Consider the following 27,275-nt stretch of genomic DNA (forward strand, 5'->3'; position numbering starts at 1 on the left):
TAGCTGGACAGTATGAATCTTTTAAATGTCACTTCATCCAGAGGATACAAAAGATAACGAAAGTAAATTTTCTATTGATCTGTGTTCGTCTGTTTGTTTTGGCCCACACCTGCAGCATGAGGAAGTTCCGAGGCCAGGGATCGAACCTGGGCCACAGCACTGACAATGCCAGATCCTTAACCTGCTAAGCCACACGGGCACTCCTGCTTGATCTGTTTTTAAGAGGACCGATCATTATCATAAATGAATGTCTACACTATGTATTAAAATAAGGTTGAGTATGTAAAACTCTAACATATCATCTAAAATGAATGAAATTATTCTAAACCTTTTTTTCCTACTTTCTTAAAATGTACCAACTTCTTAACTTCTTAGAGGAACACAGCATAAATTTGGGAGTGGGTGAGAGGAAAGCTGAATTACGAGAAATGAACTTTGGGACTATACAGGGCAAGCATATTTTCTCTTCCATAAAACTATCCTTCCTTTATTTATGGTCGCAAGGCTAACAAAAAAGACAGCACAGCAGTTCCAATCCTATCACTTATAGTTCACTTGTAGTTAATGTGTGGGGATTTTATATCTGAGAAGAGACAACTATTAGGAACAGAAGGGGGTATGTGGAAGGGGAAAGAGCACCATAGTTGTATTCTGCTCCAATATAATTTGTAGGGCACTCTCAGAAATAAATATTGGTAAGGCAAAATTTTAATGAGGGCAGTGTTATCATCCTCGGCGGCTTTATTTTCAAATATTCTAACGATTTTCTTCATTCTTATAAGCAGGGCCTATTGAGTCTGAGATTTGAGAATGTTGCCATGTTCTGGGAAGTGGTTGCTAATTACAGTCTTGAAAACTCAGTGGGTTCTTAGAAGCACAGAAGCTAATTAAAAAGAGATGCAAATCTATGACATCCAAATGAATAGCTCAGAAGACAACCAATATAAGGCCATTTCTGGGATTAATATGGGCTAGTAAAAGGACTCCTGGAAGTACATTTAAATTAAATCCTCACACCTACTTAAGAACTGTGTTTGCAAAGTAAATTGAACGTATTCTGGTAAAATGCAGCAATTTGCAGCCTACGCTCAGTGGCTATTGCTGCAGCCAGGGGTAATTCAAGTAGAAGGCATTCCAACATCTTAACCTGCTCTAACCAGAACGTCTCTGCCCTTCTTTTTGGTTTGGTTTGGTTTGGTCTGGGTTGGGTTGGGTTGGGTTTGGGTTTTCAGTTTTTTGGTTTTTTGGTCTTTTTAGAGCCACACCCACAGAAGCATATGGAAGTTCCTGGCTAGGGGTCGAACTGGAGCTGTGGCTGCCAGCCTACACCACAGCCACAGCAACACCAGATCTGAGCTGCCTCTGCGACCTACATCACAGCTACAGCAACACCGGATCCTTAATCCACTGAGCAGTGCCAAGGATCGGGATCGAACCCACATCCTCATGGATACTAGTCAGGTTTCATGTCCACTGAGCCACAACAGGAACTCCTGGATTGGGGTTTTGTTGAAGTTTTACCTAAAATGTCACTTGGAAAAAAAAAAAAAATTACTTTTTGGAAAAAAGGGTCTAGTCTAGTAAGTACTGAAATCTACATCATTGAAGTCTTATGCTTCTTTTATTCTTCTTCCTATTTGTGGCCATCTTTACCTTGATCCCAGAAGACCCCCTCCTGAGGAATCCAGAATGATGAAATGGCCTGGAGGACCTGCAAAATGTGCTGAAGAAAAGCATTTCCTCTAGTTTTTAAAACTTTAGCTCTAAGTCACCAAATGATTCTATGGACATAGCTCATGCTTGGAGCAAAAAGGGCTTATGTTCTTAAATCATACATATCTTGACAATAAGCAAAGTGGAATCACCACCTTCTCAAAAAAAGAAAAAAAATCTAGTCTGGGGCCAGCCACGGCAGCTTCTGGAGATGGTCTCCTCACTTTCTCCAGAGCTCTCCAAGGTTCTGACCTACCCCTCAATCAACACCACCGTCCCTGGATTTTGTTTTTAACTTTTTGGGACCTAGGCTTTTCTGAAAGGGGTTTTTTATTGACTTGCAGAAAGAAAGAAAACAAATTAAAAAGCAGCCCATTCCCTGACTTAACAATTAATAAAATTCCTCTGGCTACTAGTGGTGATGTGACAGTAACTCTATGTCAATATGGAACGTGACAAGCATACACTCTTAAGAAGGACAAAGGCAATGTATTCGGCAAAATACACAAATAGCTTGGCTACTAAAACAACACTTTCCCACATGATTTTGTGATAGAACCAAAAGGTTCATAATAAAGAAAAAGCAAGGGAATTCTTGTCATGGCGCAGTGGAAATGAATCTGACTAGCATCCATGAGGATGCAGGTTCGATCCCTGGCCTCGCTCAGTGGGTTAAGGATCGAGCGTTGCTAGACGTAGTTCGGATGTGGTGTAGGTCACAGACATGGTTCGGATCTGGTGTGGCTGTGGCATAGGCCGGCAGCTGTAGCTCCGATTGGACCCCTAGCCTGGGAACCTCCACATGCTGCAGGTGTGGCCCTACAAAGACAAAAAATATATATATGTGTGTGTATATATATATATAAGTATCTCAAAAGTAGAGCTTTGGCTCCATTTAGAAAACTCCAAAGAACTGTAATATCCCTTCTTCCTGGCAGAAGTTGCTGGACAGACTACCTTTCGCTCTTCTTGAAAGAAAGTGACCAGCACGCAGCCCCATGCCATGCTGAACAGCCACTTCAAATAGCTGTCAGCACATGTCTAAGTTCTGTTTCTTTCTTTGGAATTGGGGGTGAACAGATGGAAGCAAAGGAGGATGGGATGGAGCAGGGCAAGGAAGGAATTTCAAACCACATCTCTGGATCCAGCCTCCCCGGTTTATTAAGAGGAAGAAAGGAAAGAGCCAGTTCTTCTCTATCTTGGATCCCTCCCCCCACAAGCTGAACAAAGGCCTTTGCTAGTCTTTCTCCTCTTAACAGTGTAACCACTTCGAGAACAGGAATAGTACCTTTTCCACGATGTGTACAAAAGAACTAAGACTGGAAACACTAAAACCACTGAATAGAAGCACTCTGGAGAGTGCTGAATTTAATAATCACTACATCCACTCTTTTTCTTCCCTAAGATGCTGTCCTTATCCACACAACTTTAAGGTGCTATGTTTTAAATACAAAATCAAGTCTACTGGGGGCCAAAATAGATTTTTAAATCTACTGCTTCTTTAAAAACACAAAAGTATGCCTAAATCATATTTTTAAGTTCAACTGTGGATAAAATGCCAGGGTAGACTACAATTTGATTAATGAACCCTAAACATTAAAAATCCTTCTGTCTGGACAACAAAATGTTTTAGAGAAATTTAAATTCCCTTAAGTTGAGCATGCATCCAGTTCACCACCAAGACGCCAACCATTACCCCAAATAAAAAATCCTTTTGTGACCCCAGACTACCTGTGGCTCTGGAATGAATGTTGCTCTTTACCTGAGTCACTGATGCCACACACCTTCTCAATCAAGGCTACTCAGACTCTGCGAAGAGAAGGCAACACTGCAATGGCAGAAAGGAAATTAGCAAATATGAGTTCTAGCTTAATTCAAATTGTTTTTCCTGGGGATGTATTTAAATTGTCCAGGTTGCTCGAATATCATCCAGGGATGTGATTTTGAAGGAAACAGCTTGTTACTGGTTTTCCTGGCTGTACTACAAGAAACAACAGTGTGAGCTTATTTTAAGTTAAAGTGTGCTTCTGTGTTTCTTTACAAGAAATTAACTGCAATCGTTTAGTTAAAGCAAACACTTTGTTAGGGTTTCACTTCTCATGAGAAAATGTCTTCAAGAGTCTTTTAAACTTAGATTAGGAATCCTCATTTCTGCAGAGACGTGTTAAGCTTGGAACAAATTATTTGAACCATAGTAAAAGATGGTTCAAGATGAGTGATCCCTTGTTGGCCCTGAGTGTTTTAGAGCCATAGTTAAGTCACCAAATCACAGGAGTCCTATCCATTCTCCTATACTGAGCCAACTTTTGCCCTGCCACAGTCAGGCTCGGACCTCAGGGTACATTCTCATTCCTTTGCAACTATGACAATCACAAAAAGACCCATGGGAAGGAGCTGTATGGAGCAAGACAAGAGAACAATCCGCTTCAAGCCAGTTGTTATTTTTAACTAGAGAAACACCTGCAGGCTCTGACACCTGGTTTCTGACCCCTGCCCTGGATGGATAACTTCCCTAGTTGGGCTTGGCTCCCAAGCCACAGTGATTTATACCATGCAAGGGCTTCTCCTCACCTTCGCTGAGCTCCCTGGACTTAACGCCAGACCTGCAGTATTTACCAGACACTCTTCCTCTTAGCCAAAGTCCCAGTCTTGGGCCTTCCTGGCCAGTGATCTTAGAGCAGCCAATGTGCTAGTAACACAGTTTGTGTCTACATAATTTGGGGAGCTCCACCTGAAAAGGTAGCTTTCTCAAGCTCTTCCTGTTACACCAGCCGCAAGCAGCTGTAAGAGCAAGGAAGAAAAAGTGTAAAATACATCACCAACTCAAGCAAAAGATACCCACAAAATGCAACAGGCAAGGTACCAAGAGATTTCAACATCTTCATACCTCCCTCTAAAAGCTCTATGTCAGCCCACGTCCATATAATGCCCTTAGCCTAAACCCAGTGAGCTGACATCCATCCTTTGAGTTCCAACATCCATTTCCTCTCTTCTGGTCACACAAACCCAAACTTCCTTTGGGAAACCACCCGTCCCCACTCTCAGGCATGGGTTTTGAGTAAGAACCTCCATTTCAAGCTCCATAGACCCTGACTACCTAACTCCATCAACATTTCCCATGCACCAAATAAATTCAGCTACAGGCTCACTCAAACTCAGATAAATGAAGGCATCGGCTGGGACTTATGATAAATAAAAGCGTTCTTTCTTTCCATGGTAGGAGAATACAAAGTCTGAACTGGAGTAATAATTTTATACTCACCAAGGAAGAGACCTGAGCTTCTGGGTAGATAGGGAGACTAAGAATGAAGTCAAAGAGTGGAAGGAAGAGCAGGGAAGGGAAAAAAAAAAAAAATAGACACTAGGTTCTTAAATGATACTACTGTAGCAACCAGACCAAGCCTTATCTGAAGCCCCCCTCTGGCCTCTTGAGTTGTGTAAACCAATGGGCTCTCCTATTGTTTAAGCCAGTGTGAACCAAGTTTTCTGCCAGAAGAGTGAGCAAGAGAAGAAGAAAGAGGAGGAGTTCCCGTCATGGCGCAGTGGCGCAGTGGTTAACGAATCTGACTAGGAACCATGAGGTTGCGGGTTCGGTCCCTGCCCCTGCTCAGTGGGTTAAGGATCTGGCATTGCCGTGAGCTGTGGTGTAGGTTGCAGATGTGGCTCGGATCCCACGTTGCTGTGCCTCTGGCGTAGGCGAGTGGCTACAGCTCCGATTCGACCCCTAGCCTGGGAACCTCCATATGCCGCGGGGGTGGCCCAAAGAAATAGCAAAAAGCCAAAAAAAAAAAAAAAAAAAAAGGAAGAAGAAAGAGAAGATGAAATAAAAGGGTATCGATACTCCACATCACCGCCTCTCAGACAAAGAACACGGGGAGACACGCATTAAACTCTTAACTATTTAAGGGCCCTTTAATCCAAACCGTAGATTTGATTTGGGTCCTTATATTTTCTGCCAGAAAAAAAGTTAGATAGCTTCTTACATGACGTGCAGGAAAATAATCTCCCTAGAGGATTCATCTATTTCCCCTAACCCAACAATGATGAAAAGCATCTCTCTTGCGGCAAAGGAAAGACGGAAGACTCTAGCCTTGTGCATCACAACTCATTCAATGCACTCAAGTTCGAGTGGATCTGAAATAGGTATCTGAGATAGCACCCATCCCCAAACTTGTCAAACACCAGTAAGAGGCTGGATTCAGTGGGTAATAAAGTGAGACTTCTAGAAAATCCGATGGTCCTGCGGAGGGATAAAGGAGAAACGTGAACAACTATTTCAGACCAGATAAGGCCACTTTGATGATGGATATGCAAATGAGAAGGGATTCAACCAGCAGCAGCCCCGCCCTTTCTGCACTGAGCTCAGAGAGGAGGTCTTTACTGGCTTCGCGGTCCTGTAAACAGGAGCTATTTTCACCTTTCCTCCACTTGAGCGGAACAGAACCAGCACGACGACGACGACAAACTGTCCTCTGGTGTCTTCTGATTCCTGGCTCCACGCCAAGTTTGGAATGTGTAGCTTTGACGAGTAAACCTTTACCCTTTTGTACAAATTCTCTCTCCAGACAGATTGAAAATAGACCCCTACAAAGGAGCCACAGTGACTGCCTCAAACCATGTGTCAACTTAGCGATACACCAGTGAAAACTCCAATTTCATCAGATGCTACTTCCTTAAAATCACCCTCCCTCTCCAGCCCCGCAAGCCACCCCCTCACTGGTTCTTCCCAAACTGTGCTGCTCCTCACTGTCAACTAAAGAAAAGCATCTATTTCAAACTGTACCACCCAAATAATCTTCCCTGGGTCTCAGTAAAGGTAAATAATCACATGGAGTTCCCACCATGGCGCAGCAGAAATGAATCCGACTAGGAACCATGAGGTTGTGGGTTCGATCCCTGGCCTCGCTCAGTGGGTTAAGGATCCGGCATTGCCGTGACCTGCAGTGTAGGTCGAAGACTCGGCTCGGATCCCGTGTTGCTGTGGCTCTGGCGTAAGCTGGCAGCAACAGATCTGATTAGACCTGTAGCCTGGGAACCTCCATGTACCGCAGGTGCAAACGCTAAAAAGCAAAAAAAAAAAAAAAAAAAAAAACCAAGAATCTACTAAACATGATCCCCCCACATGCTTAGATCTATAAAATCTTCCTGGCTTCTCCTGGGATCCCATCAGTCCTAATTTAATGTCATCTCTGCCCTGGGGTGGGGAGCACCAAATAGCACCATACTAAATGGTGTGACTGTTCTTAAATTGGGAGTATTTGTGTTTAATTTTAAATCACCATCTTGTCTCTCAAATGTTTTTATGATGGTTCCATTTATTTTAAGGAATTAATTACAGAAGGGTTGCAAGTTGGCAGCCTCAGCCCAAAGACGTGCTTTCTTTGACCAGCACAAAATTTTTATTTGAAAATCTTTAGACAAAGCATTCAGTACCTCACAATCCCCACCAATGCCAATGGCTACATACTGACTTTTTCCCCTCATTTGTATTACTTAGCTGGCTCCTTTAGGTATTTGAGTTGGCCACATCTGAATGAAAATATTACGCCGTTTACTAAGTTTTTTGTTTGTTTGTTTCTTCCTTGGTTCCTTCACTTAGGGTAGATACAGAAGGTGTTTATCAGCACCACACAAGCAAGATGCAAAACGAATAGCTGAAGTTCCTCGGGCATTGAAAATGACAGAAAAAAAAGAAAGTTCTATTCAACGCTCCCACTAATGTTCGTGAAGAATGACTGATTGTCTGGGTGATATAACTCCTTATTATTACCTTCTCTCTATTAGACTATAAACTATGTGAGAATGGGGACAGTATTTGATTCATCTTTGTGCAAGAGATGTGCTGGACATCACAGGCTATTCAACGTGGGCACTCAAATTATTTGTCAAATGAATGATCACTACTAATCAATGCATTATAAACTAATTTAAGTATATTAAAGGATCTGAAAATGTTCCAGGGTCAATAAAGATACCGGCTCTTGAGAGCCAGGCTAATCTGTGTTGGTTATAAGAAGAAGGAGACAAAATAAAATGGGACGGCAATTCAGAAAATACACGATTGCAACGTGCCTAATCAGAGTCATCAATCATTGGAAGTTTGAACAGTCTGAAAAATATTATCTTAAAAGCATTTTAAGATGTAATTTCTTTCCAAAAGCAAGCACACTTAAAATCAGAATTTAAAAAGTTATTGAAAACAAAATCACATTATCATGGCTCAACAGACAAGGTCTACGGGGTACAAAATAGCACATTAAATCAGTTCCCAGTTCAAAAAACCTGCATGAGATGTTGATCTTCCTGTTTTTCATAAACCGTATAATTGTGCTTCCAGAAAACCACCAAGCATCTGCCTCCATGTAGCTAATTCTTTTCATCTTGGAGCCTCACAAGGAAGTAGAGAGTGTACTGTGCCAGGATCACTCTCTCCTCCAGCCAAAAGCATTACGCCTTGGAGCCAATTTCCTCTTGGTAAATTTTGATCAAATTCCTCCAATTTGCAATTTCCTCCGTACTGGTAATGGCTACACATGTCACAAGTGGGTATGTATGTGTTATGTGTTTAGCAATACGCATCGTAAATTTAACAGCTAATGTGTACACATGTGCACACAGGTAAACATAGATCAATGCGTGCAGTCACACATACATATCCATGCCTACTGGTCCCTCTAAGTCTCTTCACTGGACTCTCTGTGAGCACCACAGTGACAAAGCCCATGTGGACTCTCTTAATCCAGTGATAATTCTCTGGTAATTAACGTTACTTTGGAATCCTGCATTCATCAACTCTACTAGGAAGCTCAACACAGTGACAATCAAGATTAATCATAATTCTGATGCTATAAACAGTCGCTTAAGAGCTTCTGAATCATCAACGAAAGATCAAAGTATGTTCTACTTTTAGTGTAAAGGGTATTTTATCAAAAAATCAATTATTTTAAAGGAAGTAGTGATCTATATATAACTTCTACAGTAAAATTTTTACGAGTATGAATACCTGATTAACCAGCATATCTTATTTCCCAGTTATTCTTGATGAAGTAGAGTTTATCATTTTTATATGTGACTCCTGTCTTTAAAAGGAACATATTTACATACATTACTAGCAAGAATTACAGATAAACCACATCATATTTTATAACTACGATATGTAATTCTTCAGTCCTTTAAGTGCCAAACCGTGGACTTTCCAGGTCTTGTTATTCTTTCAAATAAGCCATATTAAATATAATTCACGGAGTTCCCGTCGTGGCGCAGTGGTTAACGAATCCGACTAGGAACCATGAGGTTGCGGGTTCGATCCCTGCCCTTGCTCAGTGGGTTAACGATCCGGCGTTGCCGTGAGCTGTGGTGTAGGTTGCAGACACGGCTCGGATCCCGCGTTGCTGTGGCTCTGGTGTAGGCCGGTGGCTACAGCTCCGATTCGACCCCTAGCCTGGGAACCTCCATATGCCGCGGGAGCGGCCCAAGAAATAGCAACAACAACAACAACAACAAAAAAGACAAAAAGACAAAAAAAATAATAATAATAATAATTCACTTCTCCTGATGAATCAAGATCATTATTATGATAGCATAGTATAAAGCCATTTATAAAGTCACTTTTAAAAAACAGTGATATCATCAGAGGGTTTTAAGCGAATAGGCAGTCCTTAAAATGAATGACTCCAGGATACGTGAACCTTATATAGTCCTGCTCTTGCTTTTGACAGTTCTTTTCTATCTCCTATACGCATATTTGTCTCATTTTGCTATAAGCAGCGTCACTGTAAATTTCAGTCTTCAGTCATGCATTATACACAATTATCTAAATAAAAACTACAGATGCCTCCATAGCTTATGTAGAAAATAAAGCAAATAGTCCCTATCACAAAATTCAGAACCGCTTTCTGGGGGAGGGCAAGGGATTTATTTTTGGTTTGTGATTATGTACCAGGTGGCTGAAGGGGCACAAAATCTGGGACATGTATTCACCTAGCAGCTCATAGGAAATGCAGAGGAACGAAGGAACATATTAAACTATGCCGGTGGGAACACAATCAACAGAATTTAGTCTGCGGTAATTTTACAAGACAAATGGCTCTGCTTCTTCAATCATAAACGGCACATGGGGGAAAGTGTGGAGAAAACTTACAAGTGAAAAGATATTTCAAAGCCCTAATAATCACAATGCATAAATTGTGACTCAGACAATTGGAAATTTGAACGCTGGCTTTAGCATGATGTTATGGAATTACTGTTCATTTTTGCAGACAAGGTAATGGAATTTCGGTTACACTTTTTAAAGGATTCGTTATCTTTTTTAGTAATTTACCAAAATATTCGCAGGTGAAATGACAAAACGTACAGGATTTGCTTCAAAACAATATGCTCGAGGGTAAGTGGATGAGGGTACAGATAAAACAAGATCAACTGTGAGTTAACAATTGTTGAAGCTGAGGGACAGACCCATGAGCATTGGGTATAATCGATCATATAATACTTTCTACTTTTGTATATGTTTGACATTTTCTATAATACAAAGTTTTTTAAAAATAAAGCAATTCTATAGTTATAAAGAATTTTTTTGCTTTGGTTTCTAAAAATTTTATCTGCGAATGATGCTTTGATTTCCAAAAAATGACTAGTTACAAATTTATGCTAAAAGTTAAAGAAGCTATATCATTAAACTAATCTTAATTTTTTTAAATCTAGCCTGAAGAGTTTCTCAATTTTCAAAATCTTCACTCATCCTTTATCTTAAAATGTTATTATCTTATATTGCATTATTTTCAGAGAAAGAAGTTCTTACAGGGCATGTTGCAAAACAGCACAAAAATTTAGATCACATTTTGATAGTTATAAACAAAAAGGTACAAAAAAGTACTAATGAAAACTGAGAAATGGCTGCTAGGCTCTCTTTTGGAAGTTAAAGTCACTTGGCTAATGGACAGTAATTTCAATGGTTTAGTTATCGCCTCAGAACTTTGAAAATTAGTATTACAGATTTTCTGATGTGGCAAAATATTATTAAGGCTGCCTATGATTTATTCACTGTGAACTACAAAAGATGCATTTATAACATAAATCTATAACTAATGCCAAAATTATTTCTAGTCAGTTCCATTCATATATCATGATAAACATACAAACTCAAATGTTTGAAAGAGTTAGTTCATCTTTTCCTAACTCTAAAATGCTTTTAAATTTAATATGCATGGATCTAGTGAATTTGGGTTTAGGAGCAGTATTACCTAGACAGAGGTCTAAGTAAAACAAATGGTTAACTGACATGTTTAATATAATAAATCAGTTTTCATATTAAATCAAGCTTCACTGGGACAAATGTTACACTTTAAAAATAATTGCCATAGAAGCTGACTATGCTAAAAGTGCATGCTAATCTTGCAAACATCTCCAAAGTAATAAACTAAATAAACCCTTTAAAAATGTACTTTTAAACATACAAATTATTTATAATTGTTATATTAATCATTATTCTTACCAATTAATTTTTCAAATCTTCTAAAGAACTCCTTCGGTTTAAAAATATGACTGAGATGGAGCATGATAATGTAAGAAAAAAGAATGTATACATGTATGTGTGCCTGGGTCACCTTGCTGTACAGTAGAAAATTGACAGAGCACTGTAAACCAGCTACAATGGAAAAAATAAAAATCATTACAAAATAAAAAAAAATTAAATTAAAAGGGGGGATTTTTCTGTAAATAAATAGTTTAATTTACAATAAAAAAAATGTGACTGATCATTTCTGGTACACTATATTTTGGACACTACAAGGAATTAGCTGTCCTTCTTTAAAAAAAAACTATCATCTTACTTTTCAATCTGTCTTCTTCAGAAATGTTCTTGAAACATATTCAAGAAATTGCATTAAATGTTCTGAATGTTTTGCTTATAATAATATTGTGCTTCTATGGTATTTTCACAATCCCGACAACTTAACATTTTTAAGATGTATACAAGGTCTACTGAGTCATTGTCAATTCAAGGCTACAAACCACTCGGTGGTTAAATGATTACATCAGACCAGTGTAAGAGTTGAGCTGGCACTCTGCTTTGCAGGTTTAAATATCTTGGCTCTCCAAAGCTTGTGTGGGGGCTGCAGTTTGGCATAAAATTCTCAGCCGGATACAGATAATTTATCTTTAAAAAATGTTTTTAAATGGCTAAGGTTTTTTTTTTTTTTTTTTTGCTTTTTAAAAATGTTGGAAAAGCATACATTAGAATCAATTTCAAAATTTATAATACTCTTTTCCTTTTTAATGTTCCCATCCCTGTAGATAATCCAAGTATAGCAAAATAATCCCAAACCTAAAGACTCTGAATAAGTACAAAACCTCACTTCTATATGAGTTTAAATGTAAACCCAAAGATCAGAATAAATTGCTTCAAGTTATAAAGGGAAACCTGAAGACTTTTCTGAAAATACAAACAGCTGCTAAACCATCCATAGTGAAGCTTCTATGTGGCCCTTGGCCATATTGGCTCCTACCCCTCTGGGGTTTTTTTCATTTTTCCATTCAAATGTTACCTTCTTTACTCTTCACAACAGCCTTGTGAGATAGGTACCAATATTGGCAGTTTTATTAATAAATAAATGCATAGATGCTAAGTACCTTGGCCAGAATACTCCCTAGAGTAATCAAAACTGCTGAGACTAGAACTGAGATCTGCCTCAGCCACATTTGTTCTCAGTGCCGTTAGTGCTCAGCCCTGGCTGCACACGAGAATTGGCTTTTTAAAACCACTGATGTCCAGGCTCTAACGTAGACTAGGTAACGAAGTTAGAATCTTTAGGAGCTAGGAGGTTCAGTGTATTTCCAATGGGCCCCATGAAAGAACTGCAGTATCATACAAAGCAATTACAAGAATGGAAGAGTAGGAAGAAGGATGGCAGACAGTCAATACTAAGTCAACCACTTGCAGAGTTCCCTTGTGGCACAGTAGGTTAAGGATGCAACCTTGTCACTGCGGCAGCCTAGGTTACTGCTGTTGCACAGGATCCATCCCTGGCCCGGGAATTTTCACCTGCCACAGGCACAACAACAACAATGAAAACACTTGTAAAACTAAGCTTTAATGACATTTTTATCCTCACCCTCCAGACACCCACATGCCCACTCCCAAATTAGTAAACACCAAGGAAAAGTGACTTAATTTTAATATTTGCCTACATGAAGTGTATTGGGAACATAAGTTCTAACATCTATCCAAATGTATAAGACAACTGTAGTTAAAATACCCTCTGGATGATTTATAATTTTAGGCCCTTTCTCCTGCTATCTCTCTTCTTATATTTTGTGGCTCTTCATTCCTTTCTGCATGTCTGATCTTCCAAGAGAAATCTCTCCTTCTCCCCGAAGAATCAGTAAAGGTTTCCTAATGATGAACGCTCTCTTTTTGTTACCTGAAAATGTAATTGTATCGCTTAAACTCCTGAAGGATATGTTTGCTAGATACATGGCTGTGGTTTTCTGTCTTCGCGTTAAAGATATCACTGAACTGTCTTCTATCTTCGACGTTGCTATAAGTCAGCCAACAGCCTAAGAGCTTCTTTTTGTTTTCTCTTGCTAGTTTTCACTTTTTCTTATTGTCTGGTTTTCTGTAATTTTGCAATGATGTATCTAGAAGTGGTTTTCATTATATATACCTGTTTAGGGTTAACTGGATCCGAGGGATTGTGTTGATTAATTTTTGAATGCTGAATATATTCTTTTTTCAATGTTTTATTGTAAAACACAATAAATATATAGGCAGGCCCGAAACAAAAATATACAGTTCAATTAATAATCATAAACCAACACCTGTGAAAAGAATGGAACACATGTACAGAGCTAAGTGGACCAGCACTTTCCATCCCCCAGAGCAACAATGTTCATGGATGCGATGACCCAGATGAGGCTAAGCAAGACTAACAAGTCTCACTTCTAGGGTTTTTGTTCAGGATGTCAAGACTTCCTTTTCTTCTGGTTGTGATGTTGATCTAAAGGTATTAGGAGATGCTATGAAGGGCCTAAGAACAATGCCAGCAAAGCAGAAGGAAGAGCCAAGCCCTGATGACACCGATCCTAAAACCAGTTATGCCCTAAGCTAGTTTTACCCCCTGGTCTTTTCTGTTATGTGAACCAGTACATCCTCTTTTTACTTAAGCTGGTTAGGTTACATTTTCTGTCACTCGAATGCTACCAGGTTCTAACTGAGACAATTCATCATGTGATATCCCTTCTTGAAGCATTTCTCCATCAAAATTCTCCTAAATTCTGTTATTACCTTTCTTTTCTACCTTTTATCACAATTATCTGCAGCCAGATTTTCACTACTACTGAACTGTGAGCATGGAACACAGTGGCTGACAGGAGAGACATCCAGTAAACATATACTGAAGAAACCAGGACTGCCATCAATGAATCATTCATCTTTGTATCCCTAACACCTAGTACAAAGGCTTAAATATAGCACAGACTCAATACATGCTTTTAGAAGGAATTAACTAGCAAATAATCAGATGGAAATAATATCACAAAAGAGCAGAGATCAGGACACGCACAAACAATACCTTAAAATAACCCTTTTCAGAGGCTAGAATGATCCATGTGGTAGTGGATTAGAGTTGGAGACATCAGCATAAAATCATGTTTCACTTGATATAGATGCAAATGGCTAATAGATAAAAATATTTATAGATGAGTGCATTTTCTTGTTCTGTTAACTAAGAGGACCCCAAAAGGAGTGACACCTCAGTAGCAACAAGCCTACTGAGCATTCAGATATTGGTATCTAATACGTTTCTCCAATAAAATAAAACGGAACTAGGACTTCTTGGAGAAATGGCAGATTCTAAGACTAGAGCAGGAAATATGTAAGATGGGCCTGAGCATCTTGCAGTGCTATAAAGTAATGTGCTCCAACAAACAAACCTAAAATAATGCGGGTTAGTCAAAGGGACAGGGGAGCCAACTGAATAGCTTCCAATGGCCAAAGGTGGAATAATTTCATCAGCAAACTAAATAATGTAGTACTGGTTTGTAACCCAAAGTATAAAATAAATGTTTATAAGTCTATACTGACATAAATATGTGACATGGGAAAATACATAAATCTCCCATGCAGAAGAATTCCAAATAATTTATGCAGCTATTCTGCCCTTAAAGGGGTAGAGCATAAGTCCCACTTCTTAATGGTGCACAGCACACAGTGACTCCTTTCTAAAGAGGACAGTACGGACAGAAGGAGAAATGAGTAACTGTACAGTAGAGAAACCACCCTCTCAAGCCAAAGCCATCAAGGTTAACAACAGTGCTGAGTCATATTGACGGTACGGACCCTAGATACGACGAGATGAAATGGCACATTATCTCTGAGGTAACCAAAAGCCCCCATGGTCTAACCATGAGGAAAACATTAGACAAGTCCCAGTTGAGGGACATTCTATAAAAAGGGCTTACCAGGACTCCTCAAAACTATCAGGGTCATCAAAATCAGGGAAAGTCTGAGAACAGGAACTAAAGGAACTAAATACAGGAACTAAACAGACCAGAGAACTAAATGTAATGTGAGATCTTGGATGGGAGCCTATAGACAGAAAAAGGACATTAGGGGAAAATGAAGGAAATCTGAATAAAGTGTGAACTTTGTTAATGCTGATTAATCAGTCCTGGCCCATTAACTATATCATAGATGTTAGCGATGGGGAAAACACTGTGGGATACACAGGAATCCTCTGTATTATCTTTCCAATAATTCTGCAATTCTAAAGCTAAAAGTTCTAAAAATAAAGTTTTTTTTTTTTTTTGTCTTTTGTCTTTTTTTTCTGTTGTTGTTGTTGTTGCTATTTCTTGGGCCGCTCCCGCGGCATATGGAGGTTCCCAGGCTAGGGGTCCAATCGGAGCTGTAGCCACCGGCCTACACCAGAGCCACAGCAACTCGGGATCCGAGCCGCGTCTGCAACCTACACCACAGCTCTCGGCAACGCCGGATCGTTAACCCACTGAGCAAGGGCAGGGACCGAACCCGCAACCTCATGGTTCCTAGTCGGATTCGTTAACCACTGCACCATGACGGGAACTCCAGAAAAAATAAAGTTTATTTAAAAAAAAAAAAAAATAGCCCTTTACTCACAAGGCCCTGTACACCAAAAGTACACAGGATAAGCCAGTTGTTAAGACCAGTCTTCGATGGCAGTAGGGAATGTGAAATTATCAGTTATTCTGAGGGAATATAATCAACAATTGAGTGCACATTTTTCTTTAAAAATGTAGAATAAAATTCAACTCCTCTGAGGAACTAATGTATACATAGGAAGTTCATTAACTACTTTCAGAATTGTGCTCAACAGAGGTAGCGAAAAAACAAAGTCATCAAAAATTTCTGGAATCCTTTACACAATAGAGAAAACAGTATCTTCAGATCATGAGCATCTCAAAAAAGCATGTCCTGGTAAATCATATTTTTAAAAAAAGGAAAAACAAAATAAAACAAAACCCAAGGTTGGTAATTTCTTAACATCACAGCCTAAACCTGTAACGAATGATCTTTAGCTTTGTATTCTAAACCCCTAACAAAAAAAATTGTTTTCGATTGCACCTGTGGCAGGTTCCCCGGTCAAGGATCAAACCCATGCCACAGAAGTGACTCAGGCCACAGCAATAACAACACCAGATTCTTAACCCGTTGAGCCACCATGGAACTCCATCTTCTAACAATTTTGCTTCAATCTACTTCTATAACTGTATTTTCTACTCTTTACCTATGCAAGCTCTGCTCCAAGAAAACTCGTTTGCACATAGACAAAATGAAAACACAACCTATGGACTGAGAGAAAATATTTGCAAAAGATGCTACTGACACAGGGATTTCCAAAATATGTAAACAATTCACAGAGTTTAATATTTAAAAAAAAAAAAGCCAATCAAAAAATGGGGAGAAGACCTAAATAGATATTTCTCCAAAGAAGACATAGAGACGGCCAATATGCACATGAAAAGATGCTCAATATCGATAATTATTAGAAAAATTATGACAATGAAGCACTACCTCACACCAGTCAGAATGGCCATCATTAATAAGTCTGCAATTAATAAATATGAGAGAGGGTATGGAGAAAAAGGAAAACTCCTATACTATTGGTGGGAATGTAAATTGGTGCAGCCACTATGGAGAACAGTATAGAGGTTCCTTGAAAAACTAAAAATAGAGCTACCATATGATCCAGCAATTCCACGCCTGAGCATCTATCCAGACAAAACTCTAATTCAAAAAAACACACTGCAGGAAACAATATTCAGTATCTTATAATAACCTATAATGGAAAAGAATCTGAAAAAGAACATATATATTTATATATATTTCTTTATATGTATATAAAACACTGAATCACTTTGCTGTATACCTGAAACTAACATAACGTCGTAAATTATCAATTTAAAAAAATGGTTAAAAAAGAACTAGTTTGCGCAATACTTCCAAAATGCCATCCAACCTTAGTCTGTGATGCTTCTCTGTAGCTCTGTCTTCCTAATTACAGTGCCATCCCCTCTGTTCATTTTCTTTTTTTTTTTTTTTTTTTGTCTTTTTACCATTTCTTGGGCCGCTCCTGCGGCTATGGAGGTTCCCAGGCTAGGGATCGAATCAGAGCTGTAGCCGCCGGCCTACACCAGAGCCACAGCAACGCGGGATCCGAGCCGCGTCTGCAACCTACACCACAGCTCACGGCAACGCCAGATCCTTAACCCACTGAGCAAGGCCAGGGATCGAACCCACAACCTCATGGTTCCTAGTCGGATTCGTTAACCACTGCACCACGACGGGAACTCCTCTGTTCATTTTCTACACTCTACCCCTGCTTCAAGACCCAGCTAAAACCCTTCCTCCCCCATAAAGCCTCAGGGGACCATAAAGGCACAACAGTCACCGCTTCATCAAAACTCCTGTACCACTCATGCGGCACTTAGCAATATTCACTTCTTCAAGAAAAAAGCCCTTAGTGTTAACTTACCAAGCGCCTATACCACAAATAAGTGTTAGGGGAATAAAAGATGAGTAAGACATGGTCTCTGCCTTCCAGGTGCTCTCAGAAGGGCAGAGGAGACAAAAATGCAAACAAACAGCTACTGGACAAAATAGTACTGCCACAGGGGTGTGCATAATGTGACATGACGCTACAGTGCAATATGCTACCACATTTCTCTTTTTATGTTTCAGTTCTGTTCCTCCAATGAAACCAAAGTCCTCTTCAAAGGTAGGGTTCTTCATCTCCACTCGATGCTGTATCTATGTCAGCCAAAAACCAATTTGGATCTTGTTCCACTAAAACCGTAATTTCACCGTTATTTTCTTAAGAGAAATGTGGGCAGAATCCCTGTTCGGAGACATAAGACTTACAACAATGAATTAATAAACTTTTTAAAGCTATTATTATCTCCAATGACTAGATATTAGGAATGCATCTATTATTCCGATTTCACTTTGTTAACAGCCTTAAGTGAAGCTCATTGTTTTCTTTTTCTTTTTTTTTTTTTTTTGTTTTTTGTCTTTGTTGTTGTTGTTGTTGCTATTTCTTGGGCCGCTCCCGCGGCATATGGAGGTTCCCAGGCTAGGGGTCGAATCGGAGCTGTAGCCACTGGCCTACGCCAGAGCCACAGCAAAGCGGGATCCGAGCCGCGTCTGCAACCTACACCACAGCTCACGGCAACGCCGGATCGTTAACCCACCGAGCAAGGGCAGGGACCGAACCCGAAACCTCATGGTTCCTAGTCGGATTCATTAACCACTGTGCCACGACGGGAACTCCTCATTGTTTTCAATAAAAAAACAAACTTGAAAAAAAGAAAAAGGAATAGTCGGAGTTCCATTGCGGTGCAGGAGAAACCAATCCGACTAGGAACCATGAGGTTTCGGGTTCAATCCCTGGGCCTTGCTCAGTGGGTTAAGGATCCAGCGTTGCCGTGAGCTGTGGTGTCAGTCGCAGACACAGCTCGGATCTGGCGCTGCTGTGGCTGTGGTGTAGGCTGGCAGACACAGCTCCAATTAGACCCCTAGCCTGGGAACCTCCATAGGCCGTGGGTGTGGCCCTCAAAAGACAGAAGACAAAAAAAAGAAAAGAAAAAGAATCATTTGATCTATACCTTTTATTTTCCTGGGGAGGCACTAAGCATTAGGGACAGGTAAAAACAATAGAAGCCAATTTTTTTTAAATGCTTCAGGAGTTCCCTGGTGGCTCTGCAGGCTAAGGATCCAGTGTTGGCACCACTGTGGCTCTGGTTACTGCTGTGGCATGGGCTTGAGCCCTAGCCTGGGAACTTCCACATGCCACAGGCATGGCTAAATAAAAAAATAATTCAAGATGCTTCAGATGAATTCTTAGTGTCAAAGGAAAAATGCTAACAATAATATGTAAAGTAAAAAAAATTACTCAAAACTATAAAGGACAGATATGCATGTGACAAATATACAGAAAAATACTGGGAGTAAAATACACTAAAATGTTAATAATATTCATCTCTAAATTGTGCGGGATTAAGGATTTGTTTCTCTTGATACTTATCTGTATTTTAGGTTGTCACTAATAAAAATACATTATGATAATTTAAAGATCCAATTATTTGAGGAGCGTGCTGGAGAGGAAGAAAAGTGATAAAGGGAGGACAACAAAGAGAGATGACCAACCAAGGACAATACTCATCTTCAAAACTGATCATTAAATAACTCCTCCGAATACATGATTTTTGAGCGGAAATGCTTCACACACAATTCAGTACCTCATTTTCCCAAAAAGGTTCTTACAAATTCAATTGAGTAAATCAAAACTGGCAACATCTGCTAAATTTACACTTGCCACTGAATTTCAAAAAATAGCTTGGTTTGCCTTTTCATTTGTCTTGTGAGAGGGAACATTTTAAATGCACCTTGTTTGTACTTCCAAGATGTTCTGTTTTTCTACAACTGTGCTTTTAAAGCCTTGTTTACAACACATGCCGTCAAAATTATACAGGTGTATGCAAATGCATGTATATTAATACTCCTCTCCGTCATCCACCATTGGTTAGAGTAGCAATGAGCCAGGCTGGGACCTGCGACCTAGGACCCTTTGCTGCAGGACTTGCACCCAGACAAACATCTCTTCAAGCAACAAAATACAAAGAAATTATAAGGGACTAAAATAACTGTGTGCATGCATAGTTGGGTCAAATTATGGACAATAAGACAACAAAAATCCTAAAAAAACCAACTGCTCCCTCTGAAGAGCGGAGAGCAAAGCAGGGTACTAGGCATGCCCCCTACACACACCACCACCAAAGGGGTGGGCAAACTACCTAAGCCACCTCTCTGGCCTGACCCCTGGACTCGCCCCTACCCTCACCCCATGTAAGGAACCAGTTGCCCCCCAACACTGTCAGGGTGTAAACAAGCAAAGGAACCTGTTGCTTGTTTTCACCCCCGCCCTGCCACAGCAAGGGCCCCGAATAAAGCTTGCCTGAATTGCCTGGCCAGCCTCTTATCAATTACAGTTACTGAAGGAAGGCCAGAACCCAGGGCCGTAATACTACAACTGTGCTTTTATGCACATGTATTAACAGTCCTCTCCTGAATCATCTACCATGTGGGCCAGGGAGTTCGCCCTGCAGCATAAACCCGTGAGAAATGCACCCTTACAGTCACTGAGACATGCGGAACAATCACAGCAGCACCATTCACAACAGCAAACAAAAAATAAAATAAAAGAAAGAAAATCCAAACACTGACCAGCACTAGAACGGAAAAATGAACCGTGGTATTCTCACGCAATGGCACACTGTAAGCAGTGAGTGAACAGCAACAACACACTACACGGGTGAAGCTCTCAGACAAGTGCTGAGTGAAGGAAGTCAGACACACACGACTACAGGCTATTTGATGCCATTTGCAGAGAGATCCAGAAGAGGCAAAGTTCATAACAGTGATACAAGGCAGCAGAGCATTTATTCCTGGGCAAGAAGGTCACAGTGATGGGAGGGGGCAGGAGTCGGGCTTCTGGAAGCTGGATACCTTCCGCCTCTGGATCTTCAGGGTGCCAGTTACGTGATGTGCTCATTTCTGGAAATTTGCCACACTCTATACTCCTGACCTGAACACTCTTCTGCAGATACATTATTCTTCAACAAGTTATATTTCGACATTATATTAATATTTGTTTCCAAGGCCCTGACACCTGCTATGCTTGGCTCTGGTGAGCTGCTCCTCCCACACCTTCCCACAGCACCTGAGCCCACACCGACCACTACTCCTGCTCACATCACCTGAGGCTGTAGCTCTGCTCGTCTATCTGTCTTGAGCATTCTGTCCAGCCTGAGGGTGAGAGAGGAGTCCTTGATAGGTCTCAGATGAGACACTTGAAAGATGCAGAGCATTCTTTTTCAAAACATGCTCCAGGCCGTGGCCACGGAAGTGCCCAGGAGCAGGGGCATTGCGCATCTGGATGGCATTTTTCAGCAGTGGGCCACGCAGTCTATCTCAGCTCAGTGCTTTCTTTACAGACACTTCAACCCTCTTCTCTTCAGCACACAAGATATGAACACTCTTCTGCATGGACACATTCAAAAGACGTCTTTCTTTAGGGAGCACAGAGAAGAGGAGGGGAGGAGAAGTGATGAGGTGTCAGTACCGTGTTTCTTTCTACGCTTCCCTTGCACACCAGCAGAACAGGGTCAGCGAAGGAATTACACAACCAGTGGGTGGTGCCCGACCCTGAAGGTGCTTGTCCCAAACGCAAAGCTGTCCTCACCTTCTTCGAACCAGGAAGCCAGAGAGCAGTGGTTTCCGACCATGCTACGAATTACGACATGTTCTTCTCATTGAAGCATATGACCCGCCCTTCCTCCTTTCTGCAATTGTATTTTAAATCGAAGTGAATTATCAGTATTACATTGGGGGAAAACAATTTCACAATACCCTTTGAGGTAGCTGAACACACCCCAGGGTGTTGCAACAGCGAGGCTGAAAAATCACTGCTTCGGAGTTTCTGTTAACTGATTTTTATTCCCCGAAGTTCTCTAAAACTGATCTATCTTCCATTTTGAAATGTTCATTTAAAACATTTTCTGGGGGGTTCCCGTCATGCTCAGCGGTTAACAAAGCCCACTAGGTAGTACCCATGAGGACGGGGGTTCGATCCCTGGCCTCGCTCAGTGGGTTAAGGAACCGGTGTTGCCATGAGCTGTGGTGTAGGTCACAGACACGGCTCAGATCCTGCATTGCTGTGGCTGTGGTGTAGGCTGGCAGCTTCAGCTCCGATTCAACCCCTAGCCTGGGAACCTCCATCTGCCATGAGTGCAGCCCTAAAAAGACCAATTAATCAATCAATAAAACATTTTCTGGTCTTGGAAACTAACAAGTCCCTTAGGGAATGCAGAACCTGAAGGGTAAACTGTTCACCTAACAGATCCGTGGTGTGCTCCTCGACACACTAGGCACTCTTCTAGATACTGCGGTACAGCAGTGAACAAAACAAACTCCATCGTCTGGGCTAGTGAATAAACAAAGGTGATCACGTATCCCAGTTTGCCTGGGACTGTCCCGTCTCAGCAGTGAACATACGAAATCCCAGAAAACCCCTCACCTCCAGGCAAGAAAGAGCAGTTGGTCCCGTAGCAGAAACGGAGAGCTAATAAATAAGCAGCCCTAAATGCATCAGAGGGTGATAAAGTGTAATGAAGAAAATCAAGGATAAAGGTGAGAAAGGAATGAGCTGGGACGTCAGGGCAGGGCTCTCTGGCAGAAAGACGGGAACTCTGGAGGAGAGCAGGCCATGCAGACAGCTGGGAGAAGAAAGTTCCAGGCAGACGAAAATGAAAATGGTAACCAGCAAGTGGAAAGGTTCGGAAGTGGTCCTTAGCATTTGTGAGGACAAGCAAGGAGGCCTGGGTGGCTGGAGAAGGGTGAGCAAGGAATAGACTGGAAGAAGACAAGCTTAGAGAAGCACCTGTAACCACCAGAGCAGACCCACCACTTAGGGTTCAGCACAAGTTCTAACTTCCTTCTTATGATCTTTAATCCCACAGTTCCAACCATAATAACTTTCCGTTTTCATTTTAATGGCACCTCTGTCCTAATGTATGGGTCATCCTCTCTTCGCACAGTACATAAAGCAGGTGAAAACACTATGCGATTATCCCACAGCACTTCCTGTATCAATCATCTCAACACCGAATTAGATACACCGACAGCCATTTGTTTTCATGTGTCTGTATCTCCCTAAAATTTAGCCTCCTTGAGGTCAAGTGCCACATAATAACACAGTGTTGGATATACAGTGTGTAATCAATAAACACCCACAGACAGGCTTTTCCTCCATTTGCCTATTATGGATTTTGATGCTTTTTCATTAGTAAAGGAGAGCATCGGTAAAGTCAGCATCTTAGGCATAATATGACAGATGAAACAGTACAGCAAACATGTCAGATAAAACAGAGCAAAAAGCAAAGCCACTGACTAACTCATACTTCAGGGATAGCTCTTTAATCAGCATTTGCTTAGGACTACATGGCTCAGAGCAAGAGTGCAAACAGCAAAATGCTCCATAAATAACCAACTCAATCAAGAATCAGGGAGTTCCCGTTGTGGCTCAGTGGGTTAAGCCACACTGTCCACAATGCATCCACACTGTCGTGACACATTGTCCGTGAGGATTCGGGTTCGATCCCTGGACTCGCTCAGTGGGTTAAGGATGTAGCACTGCCACGGACTGCAGTTTTTGCAGATGCAGCTTGGATCCGGGGTTGCAATGGCTGTGGCAAAGGCCTGCAGCTGAAGCTCTAATTTGGCCCCTGGCCCAGGAATTTCCATATGCCACAGGTGTGCCGTACAAAAAAAAGAATCAACTCTTCCTCATTGTCCCTGAAAAATACTTCTAAGCACAGATTAACTAGATGATTGTCATGTTAATGTTGCATAAAAAACCTTCCACCCCAGGCCCAAACCAAATTAACTGGACCTCTGCCCTGTGCTATGTTGTATTCACATTATTTTCCCACATTAAATGAAAAGTCTATGGGAGTCCCCGTCGTGACTCAGTGGTTACTGAATCCGACTAGGAACCATGAGGTTGCGGGTTTGATCCCTGGCCTTGCTCAGTGGGTTAAGGATCCACCGTTGCCGTGAGCTGTAGCGTAGGTTGCAGACACGGCTCAGAACCTGAGTTGCTGTGGCTCTGGCATAGGCCAGCAGCTATGGCTTCGATTCGACCCCTAGCCTGGGAACCTCCATATGCTGCAGGAGCGGCCCAAGAAATGGCAAAAAGACAAAAAAAAAAAAAAAAAAAAAGGCTGTATGTTTCCCCTTTTAACCAGGGAACACACCTAGAGTAAAGTTCAGGCTTCATCTCCATGGCTAACGCCTTAGGCCATAACTTTCCATTAATACTGACATACAAGGAGTTCTCGTCATGGCTCAGTGGTAATGAACCCAACTAGTATCCATGAGGACACGGGCTCGATCCCTGGCCTCGCTCAGTGGGTTAAGGATCTGGCGTAGCCTATGAGTTATGGTGTAGATCACAGACGCAGCTCAGATCCCCCATTGCTGTGGCTGTGGTGTAGACCACCAGCTGCAGCTGTGATTCGACCCCTAGCCTGGGAACTTCCATATGCTGCAGGTGTAGCCCTAAAAAGACAAAAAATAAAAAATAAAAAATAAAAAAAAATATACACACACACACATATATAGACATTCATGTTTTGGTGAATAAATTATTAGCATATATAACGTAAAGCAATGAGGCAAATTTTCAACAAATCTACTACAATTTATGACTGCTAATCTTAAAAGCAGCTCCCAGAAATACTATAAGCTCACTGCAACATTGCTTCCATTTCTATCACAGGAAATGCTTCCAGTTCAGTTCATGAGATCAAAAGAAAACAATTTTGGTATTTTATAATTACACCTCAATATCAAAATTTGCAATCATCCAGCATCCACAACAACCTGATTTACCTCAAAAAAGTAGAAAAAGATAAAGAACATAAATCTGTAAAGAAATTTTTGCCCAGCAGAAAGGAAAACTTTATATTAAAAGTTAAAGCTGTAAGGTTGCAGGATATAAGATCAATACACAAAAATCAGTTGTTTCTATACAGCAACAATGTGAAACTGAAAATGAAATTAAAAACAAGTCTAGGGAGTTACCACTGTGGCTCAGCGGAAATGAACCCACCTAGTATCCATGAGGATGAGGGTTTGATCCCTGGCCTCGCTCAGTGGGTTAAGGATCCAGCATTGCCACGAGCTGTGTATAGGCTGCAGACACAGCTCGGAGTCCACGTTGCCGTGGCTGCTGCATAGGCTGGCAATTGCAGCTCCAATTTGACCCCTAGCCCAGGAATTTCCATATGCCACAGGTACGGCCCTAAAAACAAAATAAAAAAATAAAATAAATAAATTGAATAAATAAAAACAAGTCTATTTACAAAAAGAAAAAAGCACTTACAAATAAATTTAACAAAATAAGCGTAACACTTAAAAATATTAAAGAAAAACTTAAAAATGGAAAGGTATTTCATGTTCCTCGATTAGAAGACTTAATATTAAAATGGCAACAATCTCTAGCTGGTTATACAAATTACATTCAATCTCTATAAAATCCCAACTGGATTCTTTGCAGAAACTGACAAGCTGATTCTAAAATTAATATGGAAATGAGAGAGACCCAATAGTCACAACAATCTTGGAAAAGAACAAAATTTCTATTTCCCAATATCAAAACTTACTACAAAATCACAGCAAGCAAGACAGTGTGGTACTGGTATATGGTTAAAATATAGATCAACATAACAGAACTGAGAGTCCAGAAATAAACCCACACGTTTATAGTCAATTGAGTTTCAGATTGCCAAGAATGCCAAAACAATTCAGTAACGAAAAAAGTCTTTCCAAGAAATTGTACTCGGGCATCTAGATCTTGTAAAACAATCCTTCGCCCCATGTACAAAAATTACCTCAAAATGGATCAAAGACCTAGACATAAGAGCAAAAATTATTAAACCGTTCAAGAAAAACATGAGCAAGTCTTCATAAACTTAGACTAGACCGATAGTTCCTTAGATATAAAACCAGAAGCACAAGCAACAAAAGAAAAAACAGACAAGTTGGATTTCATAAAAATTTAAACCTTTTGTCCTTAAAATGCTATTACCTAGAAAGTGAAAAGACAACCCACAGAATTGGCAAAAATTCGGTAAGTCACATATCTTGATCGAGAACTTACACCCAGAATAAATAAAGACCCCCCTCCACCTCAACAATAAAAAGACAAATAACTCAATTTAAGAACGGGCCAGGATTTGAATAAACATTCTCCAGAGAGGCTACATAAATGGCCAATTGACGCATGAAAAGATGTAAAGCATCATTAGGCATCAGGAAAATGCAAACCAAAACCACAATGAGAAAACAGCTTTATACGCACTAAGACGAGTATAATCATAAAGATAGATTATCTCAAGTGTTGGTGAGAATTCGAAGAAACTGGAACAATTACACACCACTGGTGGGGATGCAAAATGGAACCGATACTTTAGAGAACAGTCTGAGAGTCCCTCAAAAAGTTAAACATAGTGCTGGCCTTTGACCCTATAAATTCCACTCCTCTATACCCAAGAGATATAAAAATATGCCCAGTATTTATGATGGCCGAAATGTGGAAACAATCCAAATGTCCACCACCTGCCAATAAAATGTGGTAAATGTACGCAATGGAATATTATTTGCCAGTTAAAAATGAAGCGGGTGATCCATGTTTTATTGAAAATGCTATGCTAAGTGAAAAAAGTCAGTCACAAAGGACCACATATTGTGTGATTCCATTTATATGAACTATCCAGAATAGGCGAATCCATAGACAGAATGTAGACCAGTTATTGCCTAGTGAATATGGGTGGGGTGAAGAGAATAGGGAAGTGACTGCTAATGGGTTTGGGGTTTCTTTTAGGGGTGATGACAAGGTTCTAAATTTGAACGTGGTGATAGTTACACAACTTTGAATATACTAAAAACCACTGAATTATATACACTTTAAGTGGGTGAATTGTATGGCATATAAGTTACATCTCGAGAAAGCTATTATTTTAAAAAATCAAAGCTATCCCCCAAATGGAAAATGATCCCTCACTGGAAGTAATGCTAAGCAAAGGCAAAGGGCCTTCTACTGGAGATATTACTGTAAAAGATGGATTCAATTAGTGGCTCCCAATAGCAGTTCACAGACTAATACACAAAAATCACTCAGGGAATTCATTGGTCCCTAAAGCATCTAATTCAGTATGTCCAGTGGGGTCCAAAATGTTGTATTTTTAACAGGCTTCCTAAATTATTCTAATGTATAGCCTGAAGTGGGAACAACAGTACCACGTAAGATCCTAGGTCAGTAACTGGATGCTTCTCTGGTGTCTGAGATGTGCAGCTCTAGATATGCAGCTGTCTGTCTAGTACGTTCCATTTACCTAAGAATCTCCAAGTCCTTAATGGAATTCACCTTCCTGAATGACGAGTCTGGGTTTGAAAGAGGTGGCTCCAGCAGATG

General features: G+C 40.6%; 1 protein-coding gene across 3 annotated transcripts in view; it reads right to left on the reverse strand.

The window, feature by feature from the left end:
* Positions 1-27,275, reverse strand: part of BABAM2 (BRISC and BRCA1 A complex member 2) — a 431,603-nt gene that overhangs the window by 314,337 nt on the left and 89,991 nt on the right. The window lies entirely within an intron of this gene.

Source organism: Sus scrofa, chromosome 3, assembly GCF_054392235.1.
Source record: "Sus scrofa isolate SSC_HxYL_T2T_F1_AM1 chromosome 3, Sscrofa_HxYL_maternal_Yorkshire_Landrace_v2.0, whole genome shotgun sequence".
Taxonomy (NCBI): Eukaryota; Metazoa; Chordata; class Mammalia; order Artiodactyla; family Suidae; genus Sus; species Sus scrofa.